The sequence below is a fragment of the Orycteropus afer genome, unplaced genomic scaffold (assembly GCF_000298275.1).
Source record: "Orycteropus afer afer isolate SDZICR_OR568_19922 unplaced genomic scaffold, OryAfe1.0 scaffold00028, whole genome shotgun sequence".
Classification (NCBI taxonomy): domain Eukaryota; kingdom Metazoa; phylum Chordata; class Mammalia; order Tubulidentata; family Orycteropodidae; genus Orycteropus; species Orycteropus afer.
The window spans coordinates 13,431,251-13,446,088 of record NW_006921615.1 but is presented as its reverse complement, the minus strand read 5'-3'; the positions used below and the strand labels follow the sequence as shown (position 1 = coordinate 13,446,088).

At 35.6% G+C, this 14,838-nt stretch overlaps 1 pseudogene; it reads right to left on the bottom strand.

Annotated features, from left to right (window-relative positions):
• Positions 1-4,296: 4,296 nt before the first annotated feature.
• On the bottom strand, positions 4,297-12,982 carry LOC103192490 (annotated as a pseudogene).
• Positions 12,983-14,838: the final 1,856 nt, after the last annotated feature.

Genomic DNA, 14,838 nt, shown 5'->3' with positions numbered 1-14,838 from the left:
AAAAAAAAAAAAAAGAAAGAAAGAAAAGAAAAACACCCACTGCTGTAGAGTCGATTCTCATAGATACCCTATATGAGAGAGTAGAACGCCCCCTATGGTTTCCAAGGCTGTAAATCTTTATGGAAGAAAACTGTCACATAAGTCTTCCACAGAGTGCCTGGTGGGTTTGAAGTGTTTAACGATTGCACCACCATTTATAGTTTTAAATGTATACTTTTAGGGTAGATTATCTAAATAAATCAATCTCTCTGATATAAAACATGTGCAAAATGTCTTCAGAGATTATCTCTCCTCACAACTACTATTGATGAATCTTATTAAGAATGGACTTTTATGAAATTCAAAATCTAAATGTTTTTTCTATAGGTCAGATAACCACAAAAAGTAGATTTTATAGTGGTCTTTGAAATTCCTAGTTCGCATGGATACTTTAACTTCCTCTCATTAATCTTATGTTATTGTTGTTGTTGTTATGTGCTGTTGAGTAGGACCCAACTCACAGCGATCCCTTCTTGGGTTTCTGAGGCGGTATCAATGCAGAAGCAGATTGTCCATACTTCCTTCCGAGGAGTGGCTGGTGAGTTTGAACTGCCAGCCTTCTCGTTAGCTGTCAAGTGCCTTAGGCATTGTGCTACCAGAGCTACCCATTAGAATAACAAAATATACAATTGTCAAAAAGAAATAAAATAAGCCATTTTCAACCTCAGATAATATTGAATTGGGTCACTATTTGTGAATCAAGTGAAATTTAGGTTTGCTGCATGTAAAACAAAGTCTGTTTAAGTGACTTGTTCCTGAAACTCTTTCCCAAATTCCCAAGCCACACCCTTTACTTCTCAGGGTTTTTTTTTTGTTTTGTTTTGTTTTTTTTAAATTGAATATAATGTTTGTAAACTCACTATCAATACTACTAACTATAATGTGAAGATATAAATTTATGTGTTTTGAGGGCAGTGGAGTGAGAAAGGAGACCTGGTTACACATAAGCTGAAATATGGTTATTGTTTCTTTTGAGTTTCATTTATTGTTTTATTTTTGATAAAGGATGCAAATGTTTATTTTAAATAGTTCAACATTACTCTTGAGTCAGGTCTGACTGGACGACACATAACAACAACAACAACAACTCCTGATAAAACAAACAAATAACAACAATAAAAAACACAAAATTAAAAAAAAAAAAAAAACTGGAGATCCTGGATAAAGTAGGAGGAAAAACGTGGAGCAAAATCTAAAAACATAATAATGACCAGAATTATGGGTCAGATGGACTCTGGTGGGACCCTCAATACTATGGCCCTGGGATACACTTTGGGCCTGGAATAAAACTCTCTCCCAGGGAATGGATTTTAGTCCAAGAGTAAATAAGGCATACATGCAGTCAACTCAACCCAGAGTGCTGCACCCACACACTCCATGGTAGGCACCCCTTGGAGCAGTTGACCATGGGGCACCAGAGGAGCGACATTCACATGGAGGAAATGCAAGACACACAGGAGTGCATAACTATGAGGGGCATGTGGGGGGGGGGTGTTACTGGGCGGGGAGGAGAGGAGAGTGGGTTAGGGTTGGGGATGGTAATTGGGTAGTGAAACCCAATATATACGAGATGTTGAATGTAAAACGATCAAAGAAATATATATTCTCTCTCTCTCTCTCTCTCTCTCTATATATATATATATATACACTGTAAAACTCCCAGGTACTATTTTCCAAGGGACCATTGTTCACAGTAAAATGTGAAGTGACACAATTTGAAGGGTTGAAGGGTATATGCCTTGGCAGACTACATGAAAGCAAAGCCAGCACAACAATTTCCCCAGAAAAAGTGCTCTTTATTAATGCCATCAGGCAGTAGACAAGCTGTCACCAACAGAGTCATTAGAATGCCCCAGACAGGGTATCCTGATAACTCTGTTTTATTCCTTTGGAGTCACACTGTGCCACTTCATGACTGAGTATCTCCCTCGACTTTAGAAAAGAACTTAGCTCATATTACCACTGTAAACTCAATACCTGGACATATCACCTCACACCAACAGTAGAAAATGCAAATGACAACACTTTGCACTTCATACAGAATGTTCCAGGAAATACTGGCAAGGTGATTCATAAACTAGAACTACCTTCTCGGAGGGTTAGATAATGGTATCTCTCAGTCAACAGGCCAACTCTTTGGGAGAGGTAGGTAAAAAAAAAAAATTGAAAAAAAAAAACACTTCTAAGTGTTATATTTTGGAATTATCTTTACAAAAGCATTCTAAAACATAATGAAAAACATGGGAAAACCTGATGTCAGTTTAAAAACAGAGTAGGTATTATTTTCTCTAAAACCACAGGGTGATTCACCTACAAAAAGTGTTCAAACGCTAAACATCAAAATCATTTGGTAGCATGAGTTCAATCTTCAATTTGTACCCAACTACTTTCTATTCAAGTTCAGAATCTGATTTTTTTTTCACTTTCAAAATTAACATTTTTAGTAAATTACGTTAAAAAATGTTCACTTTAGAAAAGTCAACAAAGATTTTTAACAAAACCAAAATATACTTTTTTAATATAATATATGTATATATTAGCAGCAAACTACTTTTGAGATTTTCTTTTACATTCTTTTCATTATTTAAAGAAAGCATAAACAATGTAGCTAATCCACCCTTCAGACATCATTCTTTGATTTGGGCCTTCTACTACAGGATACTTTAGGATTCCCATTAAAGTATTTCAAAAACAAACTCAGTTTTGACTAAAAAGTACTAAAACAGTGGCTGGTAGAGTCTGTTTTATTACTTTATGGTCCACATTATCTTTGAGAATAAGAAATGAACACCATAAAAATAAGTGTGTGTATGTATGTATGTGTGTGTATAAGTTCGCTTAGCATTTGACTGTTGTTTTTATAAAAGCTGGTAATATACAAAATGTTAATCAAATCAGATAAACACTTTAATTCCACATTGTCCATTTTTAAAATCCTTCATAGAAGTTCTATGTAATCTGAAAAACTGTTTGCACATATATGTGCAGGTTGTTAGCTTTGAATTTTCAAACTTAAATGAAGCCAAATTTCTTATTTAAATATATATTTATAACACAATAGCATCAACTGAAGGAGCTCTGGTAGCATAGTGCCTAAGGCACTTGACTGCTAATCAGAAGGCTAGTGGTTCAAACCCACCAGCCACTCCTTGGAAGTAAGGTTGGGCAGTCCTACTTCTGTAGTGATACTGCCTCAGAAACCCAAAGAGGGGTCGCTATGAGTCAGGGCTGACTCGACGGCACATAACAACAACAACAACATCATCAACTGAAATTTTAATTAAAAATTTTATTATATCTAATCAGCGTTACAGACTACTGAAAAATTCTCAGTCCTAAGAGCTATTATCCAGGATATATTATTTTGGGTTTTTAAATTCATCAGCCAAAATCAAGCCAAAAACCAACTGCTCATTAAAGAAATATTTTTTTCTTTTGATATTCCTTTCTGTTACCAAAAAGAAAATATCTTTTCAATTGGCTTTCACTTTTTGAAGTTAAATTTACTAAAGCAATCTCAGCAGTCTTCAAAAATACTAGAAATCATATAAGTACAATTTTCCTGAAGCTGAGTTCTTCAGGTAGAATCTATATTTAAAAAGTTTACTTTGGAGAGTTCTAAAATTTAACACTTCAAGTTTCCACTTTGTAACTCTGATAACTGGCTTAGATTTGTTAAGTTTATATCAATTACTTCTTTAAAAGTTACTACAGTGTGTTGCCCGGTAAAATAAAGAAAATGCAAAGAATTGCATGACATTTTAAAGTAACATAATAATATAAAATTCAAGAAAAGGATACATAAAAAGATAAGGTTCAACAATGATTTCCTTTTCACCATTAACTTAAAAAACAAAACCAAACTCACTGCAGTCGAGTCGGATCGGACTTATAGCCACCCCTCCTTGGGTTTCTTAGGCTGTAACACTGCAGAAGTTGATTGTCCAACCTTCCTTCTGAGGAGGGGCTGGTGGGTTTGAACCTCCAGCCTTCTGGTTAGCAGTCAAATACCTTAGTCACAATGCCACGAGAGCTCCCTTTTTATGCTTTTAAACTAATGTCATAAATTTATTTCATAATTTATCAAAGGGATGAAGTTTTTGGAACTTCACCTTTACTTTGCAATTAAAAACAAAAACATTAGACTCAATTACTTTTATTCATGTACACATCATGTTATTGAAATGTTGGCTTCATGGAGTTTTCCCCTTAAAGATGGTATTTGCATATACAAAGAAGCAGAGATGTCTACATCCTTCAGATATTCACTTGAAAAAACTCTTCAGCAGCAGTTGGATATTAGGTTTCCTCATCTAGAAGATTTATAAGTTCTCCGTTATTAAACTTATGTCACTGATTTAGATGACTTAAGAAATTTCTAGTAGTCTGGCTAGGATGTCCTCATGGAAGAGAACAACAAATAAAATATATCATAGGAACTAGTGAAATAGGTAGGAGCTCTGGTAGCATAGTTCCTAGGGCACTTGACTGCTAACCGGAGGGCTGGCGGTTCAAACCCACCAGCCACTCCTCGGAAGGAAGGTTGAGCAATCTACTTCCGTAGTGATACTTCCTCGAAAAGCCAAGGAGGGGTCGCTATGGGTCGGGTACAACTTGATGGCACATAACAACAACAACAGTGAAATAAGTTATTCCTGTTACAGTGATCCAGTAAACATTTTATGGTAAAATTTGATTCTTGACACAATGGATAATTAAAAGTGGGATGCCTAGAAGAATTTGTGTTTTCTTAATAAGTTTCTGTGCTATCAGATGGAGATGTTTCATTTCTATTACTGTTCCCTACTGCCTTAATGGCACAATGATTAAACACTTGGCTGCTAACTGAAAGTTTGGTGATTTGAACCCACACATCAGATCTGAGGGAGAAAGACCTGGCAATCGGCTTCCATAAAGATTCCAAAACCAAACTCATTGCCATTGAGTCAATTCCTACTCATAGTGACCCCCATTGGGTTTCCAAGGCTGTAAATCTTTGCCAAAGGAGACTGCTCCATCTGTCTTCTAAGGAGCAGCTGGTGGGTTCAAACCACCAACTTTTTGGTTAGCAGCCAAATGCCTTAGCCACTACAACACTATAGCCTAGAAAAAATTATGGGATAGTTCTACATGAGATTGCTATGAGCCAAAAATTGTCTAGGTGGCACCTAACAACAACAATAACTGAATCTTGAGAGATCTGAGAATTTGGAGCAATAGAAGAAACACCATATTCATCCTGATAGTTTTTCCAAGATTTGTAATGATGTTCCATGTGATGGAATTTAATCTTCATTGCATAGTATCTACAGCTACCAGAAAACTTCCTTGTGATGTTTTCAAGAACCAAAGCCCATTCAGGAAATGCTCTCTCTCTTCTGGTCACATTTTGATGACAGGGGGGACAAAGTAGTCTGTTCTCTCTCATCGCACTCAGGAAACTTTTTCTACAAAAAGCATGATGATTGGCTATGGTCCACACAGGGGTTCTGAGCACTTCTTGATAGAAGGGACCATAGAAATCATCTCAGGGGTAGGGTGTGGTCATGGAGAGGTCCTTGGCTATGACTCAGAGTGGAAGCTATAGAATCTGATTTAATATACAGCTTGATATTAAAGGATAGTAGACAAAATTGGGACTGAGGAGCTCCAAGTCTCCTAGAATAATAATCCATGTATCTTTTGTCAATCAGAGATCCTCTGCTCAGAAATTCATGTTATTATTGAAATGATGGTTGTGTAAACTGTCTCTTTCTCATATCAGTTGCATAGAAATACTCTTTAGGACATTTTTCTTCATTCATTTATTCTGAAACTGATGCAAGATGGAGCAAAGTACACTAATACCAATAATTAACGATTAATAATAATAACAGTAAAAGTAATTAAGGATAGTAGCCTCATGTTTTTGTTGTCCTAGGGATTTAAGATACCTTTTGCTTATTTAAATGGGTGTATTGAAAGATTAAAAAAGAAAAATATGCCACACATTCAATACATATGTTAGAAGAGGAATCCTCTGAAGAATTTTAACCATGAGAAAAGTACTTGAGAAACTACTTTACTGGCCCCAAAATAGCAATTCAATCTATAACAGAAATACATTTAATATATTTGACCTGCAGTCTTTTCATACTCTCCTTTTGCTGTGGTAAGTCAAGGATTTGTGTGATTATCTGTGTTTTAGCAAGAAAAATGCAACAAGCAATTGTTTTAAGCAAATATTAACCTTAGTTTCTCAAACGTCTATTGCCAGGTCAACATCCCTACCAGGAATGTGACAGGGCAGTAGTTGCTTAGGACTGATGGAGTTAAACCCCTCTATGGAACAAAAAAGGAAATGAGAGAGATTGAGAAAGAAACTTTAAACAATTGAGCAGTTTGAGGAAGAGTGTCTGTAGCATTGGGAATCAGTAGAGAAACTTATCTAACAGTTCTTAGTTCAGACTTTACAAAATCATCAGGGAAAAGGTACAGTTTATAAATAATAATGGATAATGATTCTTTAGAGGAGCTCTGGTGGTTAAAGCATGCGACTGCTAATCAAAAAGTCAGCGATTTGAACCCACAAGTTGCTCTGTAGAAGAAAGATGAGGCAATCTGTTAAGATATACAGCCTTGGAAATCCTATAGAGCAGTTTAACTCTGTCCTAAAGGGATACTTTTCTTTCTTTATTTATTTTTATGATGCTTTTCTTTCTTTATTTATTATATGATAGATCATTTATATGATAGCTCAAATGGAAAAGGTAGAACCTTCTTCAAAAGATATGTTTTGTATAAAGGTTGGCAGTTTGAACCCACCAGCCACTCTGTGAGAGAAAGATCTGCTTGGATAAAGATTTACAGCTTTGGAGACTCTATGGGGTTGTTCTGCTCTGTCCTTTGGGATTGCTATGATTTTCCCCTACATTTTGGTAGCATAGTAATGTATAGAAGTGATTTTCTTTTTTAATAAGGAAAATGGCTGCATTTGGATTTACATGGTTTAAGTTTCATGTTAATCACCGCATCCTCTTTACATCTGAAAATAGCTCAAGTCTTTCCAAATGTGTCTCTAGTTTCTTAGAATTTATTTTTCCCCATTTACATTTGAAGCCACCCACCAGTTTTTAGTGTTTTTATGGCTAAAAAGTAGTATTCTGAAGAAATGTTCACTCGTGTTCCCTAGGTACCAAAGTTCCATTACTCCCATCACAGAATGGCTTTGATGTGAACATCAGTGAGAAGGCAAAGAACTAAAGTCAGATGAGGTTTGAATGTGTGGGGGTATGACATTAATTTGCACTTTGAATAATCATCTCAGGACATATATACAGGATGTCAGCATATCTGCTTCAAAAGTGGGGGAAAATCCCTGCAGTCAATCAACTCATTGCTCTACACAGTTTTGAACAATTGATTTGGATTCTTTTTTTTTTTTTTTTTTTGTAGTCAGTTTATTATTGCTCTGTATAATATAGAGATAAATCTGTTTGAACATAGGCATATGACTTTTCGATACATCTAATATATACAAGTCTAAACAGTGTGCTCCTAATTTAAAACAGTGATCTTTAACAGATACTGATATTATGTATTAATATATGTGGCTTTCCTAAAACCAGTAGTTTGGGAGTATTTAATGATATTTCTAATTCACTAACTTTGTTATGACCTACAGTGTTCATATAAAACTTATTTCAGATTGCACAATCTAATTTTACTTACCCAAATCTACCTACATTAAGAGTAGAAAGAATTTACATTGGCACTTGCAAAACATTTAGAAAGAATATAATACAAGTTTTAGAAAATAATTTTCTTATATGTTACTAACACAAAAGAAACTTATGGGAATACTGGTAAGCATTTAGCCAATATAGTACACTAGACTCTTCTTTTAGTTCTCTTAGTTTAGATAAAATAAGATAAAAATATATCTATTAAAATGAGTTCTTACCTTTTTTATTTTTTACAGTGATTTTCTAACATTGCAATTTGAGCACAGCTCATTTGATAACATACTGAAAGCTTTGTCCATCATATCCTGTGGGTAAGATTGGAAGGGGGTTCTAATTCAAGGAGGCCCACTCCCTTCCCTTTCAGAGTGAATCTCATTCTAAGTATCCCAGATAATTACTATTGCCCCATTTCTTATACATACATATAGAAAAAGTATTAGCATGTAAAAGGGACTAGCATAGTACAATAAGATTCATATTTGTACAGAAACTGTATCATTAATAGGAACACATCATGGTTTTGTATTCCTGCTCTTGTCCTTATGGTCCAAAGAGGTTAACTGATAACCAGTTTAGCCCAAATCAACTCTGTCCTATTAGCAATGTCATCCGTCCCCCCAGATAAAAATTTAGATTCAGTTTTTTCTCATTTGAAAAGAATCTTCTATCTTACAATTATTCACTTTGTTGTATGTATTTTTAGTTCGTAGAAATTATTTTTAAAATGAAAATTAAATAAGTGTAAGATTCAGTAAAGTACATAGCACAAAATAGATTTTCAGTAATATCACTATGAAGGTTGTATTGGTTTCACTAAGTTGTATGTGTTATGTATATTTTTAACAGGTTATTTTAGAAAACGTATCATATGAACTAACACCTAAATAATATCTCCTTAATCTCTTTTAAAGAATAAGAGCTTGCTAACTGATTGATGACAAATCAGAGTTCAGTAAATCAGCAATATTTGGAAAGCAAAGATCATTTTTTTAGTTGATTTATTTGTTGGAGTCTTTATTTCTCCTTAATTTATTTTTAATTAAGCTTAATTAGTTTGAGATAATTATAGTTTCACATAAAAGAAATAATGCAGAGAGCTCACATATAACCTTTACATAGTTTTCCCCAATGGTAGCATCTTGGAAATGCATGGTGCAATATTACAGCCAAGATATTGACATTGATAGGTACACAACATATTTCCATCTCCACAAGATCCCTCTTATTGCCCTTTTATAGCAATACCACTTTCCTCTGCTACCACCCACTCCTTACCCCCTGACAACCACTAATCTGCTCTCCATTTCTATTGTTTTCTCATTTCAAAAGTACATATAAGTGGGATTGTACAGTATGTAAGCTTTTGAAATTGGCTTTTTTTTTTCCTCACTCAGCATAATTCTATGGAGATTCACCCAAGTTGCATAAATGGTTTGCTTCCTTTTATTGCTAAGTAGTATTTCATGGTATGGATGCACCAGAGTTTGTTCAACCGTTCACCCACTAAAAGACATCTGGGTATTTCCAGATTTGGGCTATCACAAATTAAGCTGCTATGAATATTGATATGTTTTTGTGTGAATATAAGTTTTCATTTCCCTGGGATAAATGCTTAAAGGTGAAATTGCAGGTCATATAGTAATTGCATATTTAATTATTTAAGAAACTGCCAAACTGCTGGCCATTAGGGAAGTGCAAATTAAAACCACAATGAGATATCACAATAAATCTATCACTCTGACTAAAACTTAAAAAATAGTGATGTCTCCAAATACTGGTGAGGATACAGAGGAACTACATGACTTATATGTCACTGGTAGGGATATAAAAAAGTACAGGCTCTCTGAAATACAGTTTCAAAAGTCATCTTTTATCTATATTTCCTGAGGTCATTTGTTCTCCATTTTGGTAACGTAGGGCCTAAGGCACTTGACTGCTAACCAAAAGGCTGGAGGTTCAAACTCATCAGCCACTCCTCAGAAGGAAGGTTGGGCAATCTACTTTCGTAGTGATACTGCCTCGGAAACCCGAGGAGGGCTCGCTATGAGTCAGGTCCAACTCGATGGTTCATAGCAACAGCAACATCTTGGGTACCAGTCTGAATCTACTTGGTAACCCAGCTGTAATTATAAATGTCTATCAGAGTTAAGGACAGTAACCTATTTCACTGAATGAAGAAAACATAGTTAAAAAATGACAACAACAAAAATGTTACACCCAATCAAAAACATCCCTACCCCAAAAAATATCCTTTACTAAGCGCCTGCTGTGTGCAAAGTACTGTGGTAGTAGTATCATGCTAAGTGTGGGTACAGGGGAAGGGGTTTTCAATGAGTGCTATAGACATCAAGAGATAGAAGTGAGGACTACAAACAATTTTTCTCTGAGGAAACAAGAGGAACTGGGGAGGGATAGATATGCAATATTAATTGATGATCTGCTTATGCCATAGCTGTATTTACATATAATATATCATCACAATGGTAACCATAGACAATTTCATGGCATTTTTATAGATACATAACCTGAGGTTCAGATTGTTTACAGGGTTAAGCAGCCAGTCTGATGTCCACATCAAGTTCTATCTGATGACTCAACTCAAATAGTTTTCAGTACATCATAGTTCTTGAGAAGTGGTTGTTCTTCACATTTAAGGCATAAGAATTGCTAGAGAGGATTGTTCAAAAATGTAGATTCCTGGACTCAGCCTTCAGTGATTTTGATTCAAAAATTTTGAGGTAATGATCAGGACTCTACCCCTCAATGGTTTATACCATACTTCAAATGAAAAATAATTCTAGATATTTATAATTAAGTCTCAGAGGATACAAAGATGAAAATAAATAAGTAAAATAGAAAATCAGGTTGAAACAAGTTCAATTGTATCAAAAACAATCTTTTTTTTTTTCTTTTCCCTGAATATAACAAAAGTACTATTTTCCACAACACATTTTTCTAAATAATGTTATGGAGTAGTGCAATTCTATTCTTAAGGTGCAAGCTCTGAACCCCAAACTTAATGTTCAGTTGTTCATTCACTGACCCCTCTCCAAGCAAGTCACTTCTCTTCCTCTCTGCCACCCAGTTAGAAATGTGTGACCAGACATTCTAGTGTTTGAAAGAAAGTCCTGCTTTATGTATCTTTTCTCATATAATTATTATCACTGCTTAATTTAATTCTACAACTAGCACTTGAGTGATAAACCATAGGGTTACTTTAGTTAGAAATTCCTTGCATCTGCAGCATGTATTTTTCTTAAGGTCAATAACAAAACTAAAATCTGCAAGTAGGAAATTATGATTTGCTCAATGTATTTTCACATATACTTAAGTCAATAATTCTTACAGATTAATTTGCTTTATTTGTAATATGTAGATGACTTTCTTCATAAGTAGTGAGTGTACAACTGGGAGCAGAGGTCCTTTATCAGTCAGTACCCCCTAGTGCTCTTTCTTTATATTTTCCAGAAGGAATTGGCCTGGGAGATCTCTCTATCATGAGCTGTTATTTGAAATTTTGGGTGACTTCAAGTGTAGGAGAGAAGGTATCATCACCTAAAAGATAAAATGATGTCCCTAGGAGCTCTGGAGGAGCTCTGGTAGCGTAGTGGCTAAAGGCACTTGACTGCTAACCAGAAGGCTGGCGGTTCAAACTCACCAGCCACTCCTCGGAAGGAAGTTTGGGCAGTCTACTTGCATAATGATACTGCCTCAGCAACCCAAGGAGGGGTCGCTATGAGTTGGGTCCAACTCGACGGCACATAACAACAACAACAACAAAAGGAGCTCTGGTAACATAGTGCCTAAGGCACTTGACTGCTAACCAGAAGTCTGGTGGTTCAAACCCATCAGCCACTCCTCAGAAGGCAGGTTGGGCAATCTACTTCCCTAGTGATACTGTCTTGGAAACCCGAGAAGGGGTCACTGTGTGTTGGGTCCAACTCCACGGCACATAACAACAACAACAACAACAACAGTGTAACAAATATAAACAGCAAAGTCTGATGCTTTTGCTGCTCCTAGGTTCCTGAAGGGTAGAATTTAAAGAACAGAGCTGATTAGATCAAGACTTTAGGCTTAAATACTGGGATAATGAATCCTTCTCACACTCCTCTAGAGGGGATCCCCCAGGGGTAATACCATGTCAGTGAAGGGCTACTAGCCAAGATGCTATGAAACACCTCTTCCACCCCCACCCCCCCACAGATTCTTCAGTGACTGGTCCCAGGGATTTCCAAGGCAGCAGGATATAAAATCTGGACAGTAATGCAAATGGCCAGAGTGAGCCTCTGAATATACAATCCCAGCAGATCAGAGTTATGATTCCCAATTCCCATGAGACAGAGGCCTGGCTCCAGCAGTGTCAGTCCTCAGCTTGTAGTCACTTGCTCCAAATAACTACACCTACTCCTCACTCATTAACTACCTTGTTATTCAACATTTCATATTTACAGCAATAGTAAAAAAAAAAATCTGTTTTGCTGATTAATAACATGTATCTGGCAGTAATGAATGCTAAGGTGCTAAACGAAAGTAACATTGGCTGTAATGGTTAAGATTATATTTCAGCGTGATTGGCCATGATTCTCAGTGGTTTGACAGTTATGTAATAATGTAATTCGGCAGTTGTATAATGAAGTGGTTGTCTTCCATTTTGTAGTCTGATGCAGTTGTCTTCCATTTTTGCATTTGCACATAATGACTTATTCTTTGAAACCTAATCATGTCAGTAAGTGGGGAGTGGGTGTATATAGTTTTATGCCACTATAAAAATGAAAAGAAGAAAAATGCCTCTTGCCGCATAATTCCATCAGTGGACTATGACAACAGAGAACATTTTTCTTTCTATTGTTGTTTTGGAGATAAAAGTAAAAATTTTCCAGATGGTGTTGAAAAATGTATTATATAAGCTAGTTTAAGATTTGATAATGGGGTTGAGAAGCAAAAAAAAAAAACATATAAATGACAGGTGTCAGTAGTGTTGAGATTGATGACAAACTGCCATTACTTTTCAAAAATAAGTACGTATTTTCATTTATTTTTCCACTGAAAAGGAATTCCTGTTAAATGGGTAAAATAAAATTTGAGTTTATTTTTATACTACTCTCACCTACAAACTGGTATCTTGTTTCAGTGATGCTTAAAGGTAGGAAACTGGTAACAATGTCTGTAGACTTTGTAGCTAATCTATCACTTTTAGAATAATTTTTGCTTTCCATTGTTATAGAAGACAAAGTTGGTGAGAAATAATCCCCTGTTTCTGGGGACATTTTATTAATATATTTATATACCAAAAGAGACTACATGCTCATCAACTCCTTGTTGTTGTTGTTGTTGTTTGGCGATGAGTCGGACCCAACTCATAGTGACCCCTCTTTAGTTTTCCAAGGAGGTATCACTATGGAAGTAGATTGCCCAACATCCCCTCCAAGGAGTGGCTGGTGGGTTTGAACCAGTAATCTGGTTAGCAGTCAAGTGCCTTAGGCAGTATGCTACCAGAGCTAATCATCGACTTATTAGTTAAGTATATGTTTTCCAAAACTCCTGTTAATATCTTTGTGAATATTTAGGAAAGATTGATGTTATAATGAGAAATTTTCTGTAATAAGCAAATTATGAAATTGCTTTTATCTTTTTCATTTTCAAATTTAGAATTTAGCTTATTGACCTAGGCATTCAAATACCTGTATCTGCTCATATATCTAATCAATTGCCTGAATTAACCCAGGTATATGAATTATTATTTTGTTTACACTTAAACAACTAAAACATTTCATATGCATCATTGTTTTTGAGTTTAATAACTTTCTATGAAGCAGTTAGAATAAATTTTAAAATCTTATTATGCAGACTAGGCCATGAGTCTCAAAGACTTTGAATCACGTAACACTATTCCAAGAACCTCTTGGCACTGAGTCGATTCTGATTCATAGCAACCCTATAGGGTTTCCAGTGCTGTAAATCTTTACAGAAGCAGACTGCCATATCATTCTCTCCTGAATGGCTGGTGGGTTTGAATTGCCAGACTTCTGGTTAGTAACTGACCAGTTTAATCACTGTGCCACCAGGTATTCCTGCTCATTCCACTACTGAGTAACTAAAGCAGGACTCAATGCAGATGTTTTAAATAAATGTCACTCTTCTCCCTATCTCTAGAGCACAGCTACTTTCCTTTTGAAAAAGGTAGTCTTTGTCCCTCCACCAAACCTTCTCTCTTCTCCATTCTTACAGTCCTCTCTTCTTGGTGTTTTATTTCATTTGGCAAAAATTTCCAGATAGTATTATATAAATTAGTGTATTATATAAATTAGTGTAAGATTTTATAATGAGAGTAAGAAGCAAATGATCCTATAATGATAAATGCCTATCTATCTTTACAAGGGTGGATCACAACTACAATTCTTTGCATTACTCTGCATTATTTTTCAAAGAGGATAGCTAAGATAGTAACACATTCCAAAATGAGAACATTCTCAGGCTTATCCCAAATGAGCCCCAGAAAATTATGCCTTTGATCTCTGCAGCTGTCTCAGCAATTTGCTGTTTTGAAAATTATTCAGATTTTAAATGTCTAGATCATAATGTTCAAAATTTTGCTGAAGATAATTAGAAAGTGGTTGCAGAAGTACATCAACAGGGAACTGCCATAATTTAAAGCCAGATTTAGGAGAGGATATCTAGCAAAAGATGTCATTGCTAATGTCAGATGGATCTTGGCTGAAGGCAGAAAATACTAGAAAAATATTTATCTATGTTTCATTGACTATGCAAAGGCATTAGGCTACGTAGGTCATGAAGAATATCAATAGCATTGCAAAGAATGGGTATTCCAGAACACTTAATTGTGCTCATGTGGAGCCTATACATACATAAAGAGGCAGTCATTCAAAAAGAACAAGGGGGTTTTAAAGCAGGAAAGATATGCGTCAGGGTTGTATCCTTTCACCATACTTACCCAATCTGTATGATGAGCAAATAATCCAAGAAACTGGACTATATGAAGAAGAACACAGCATCAGGATTGGAAGAAGACTCATTAACAACCTGCAATATGCAGATGACATAACCTTGCTTG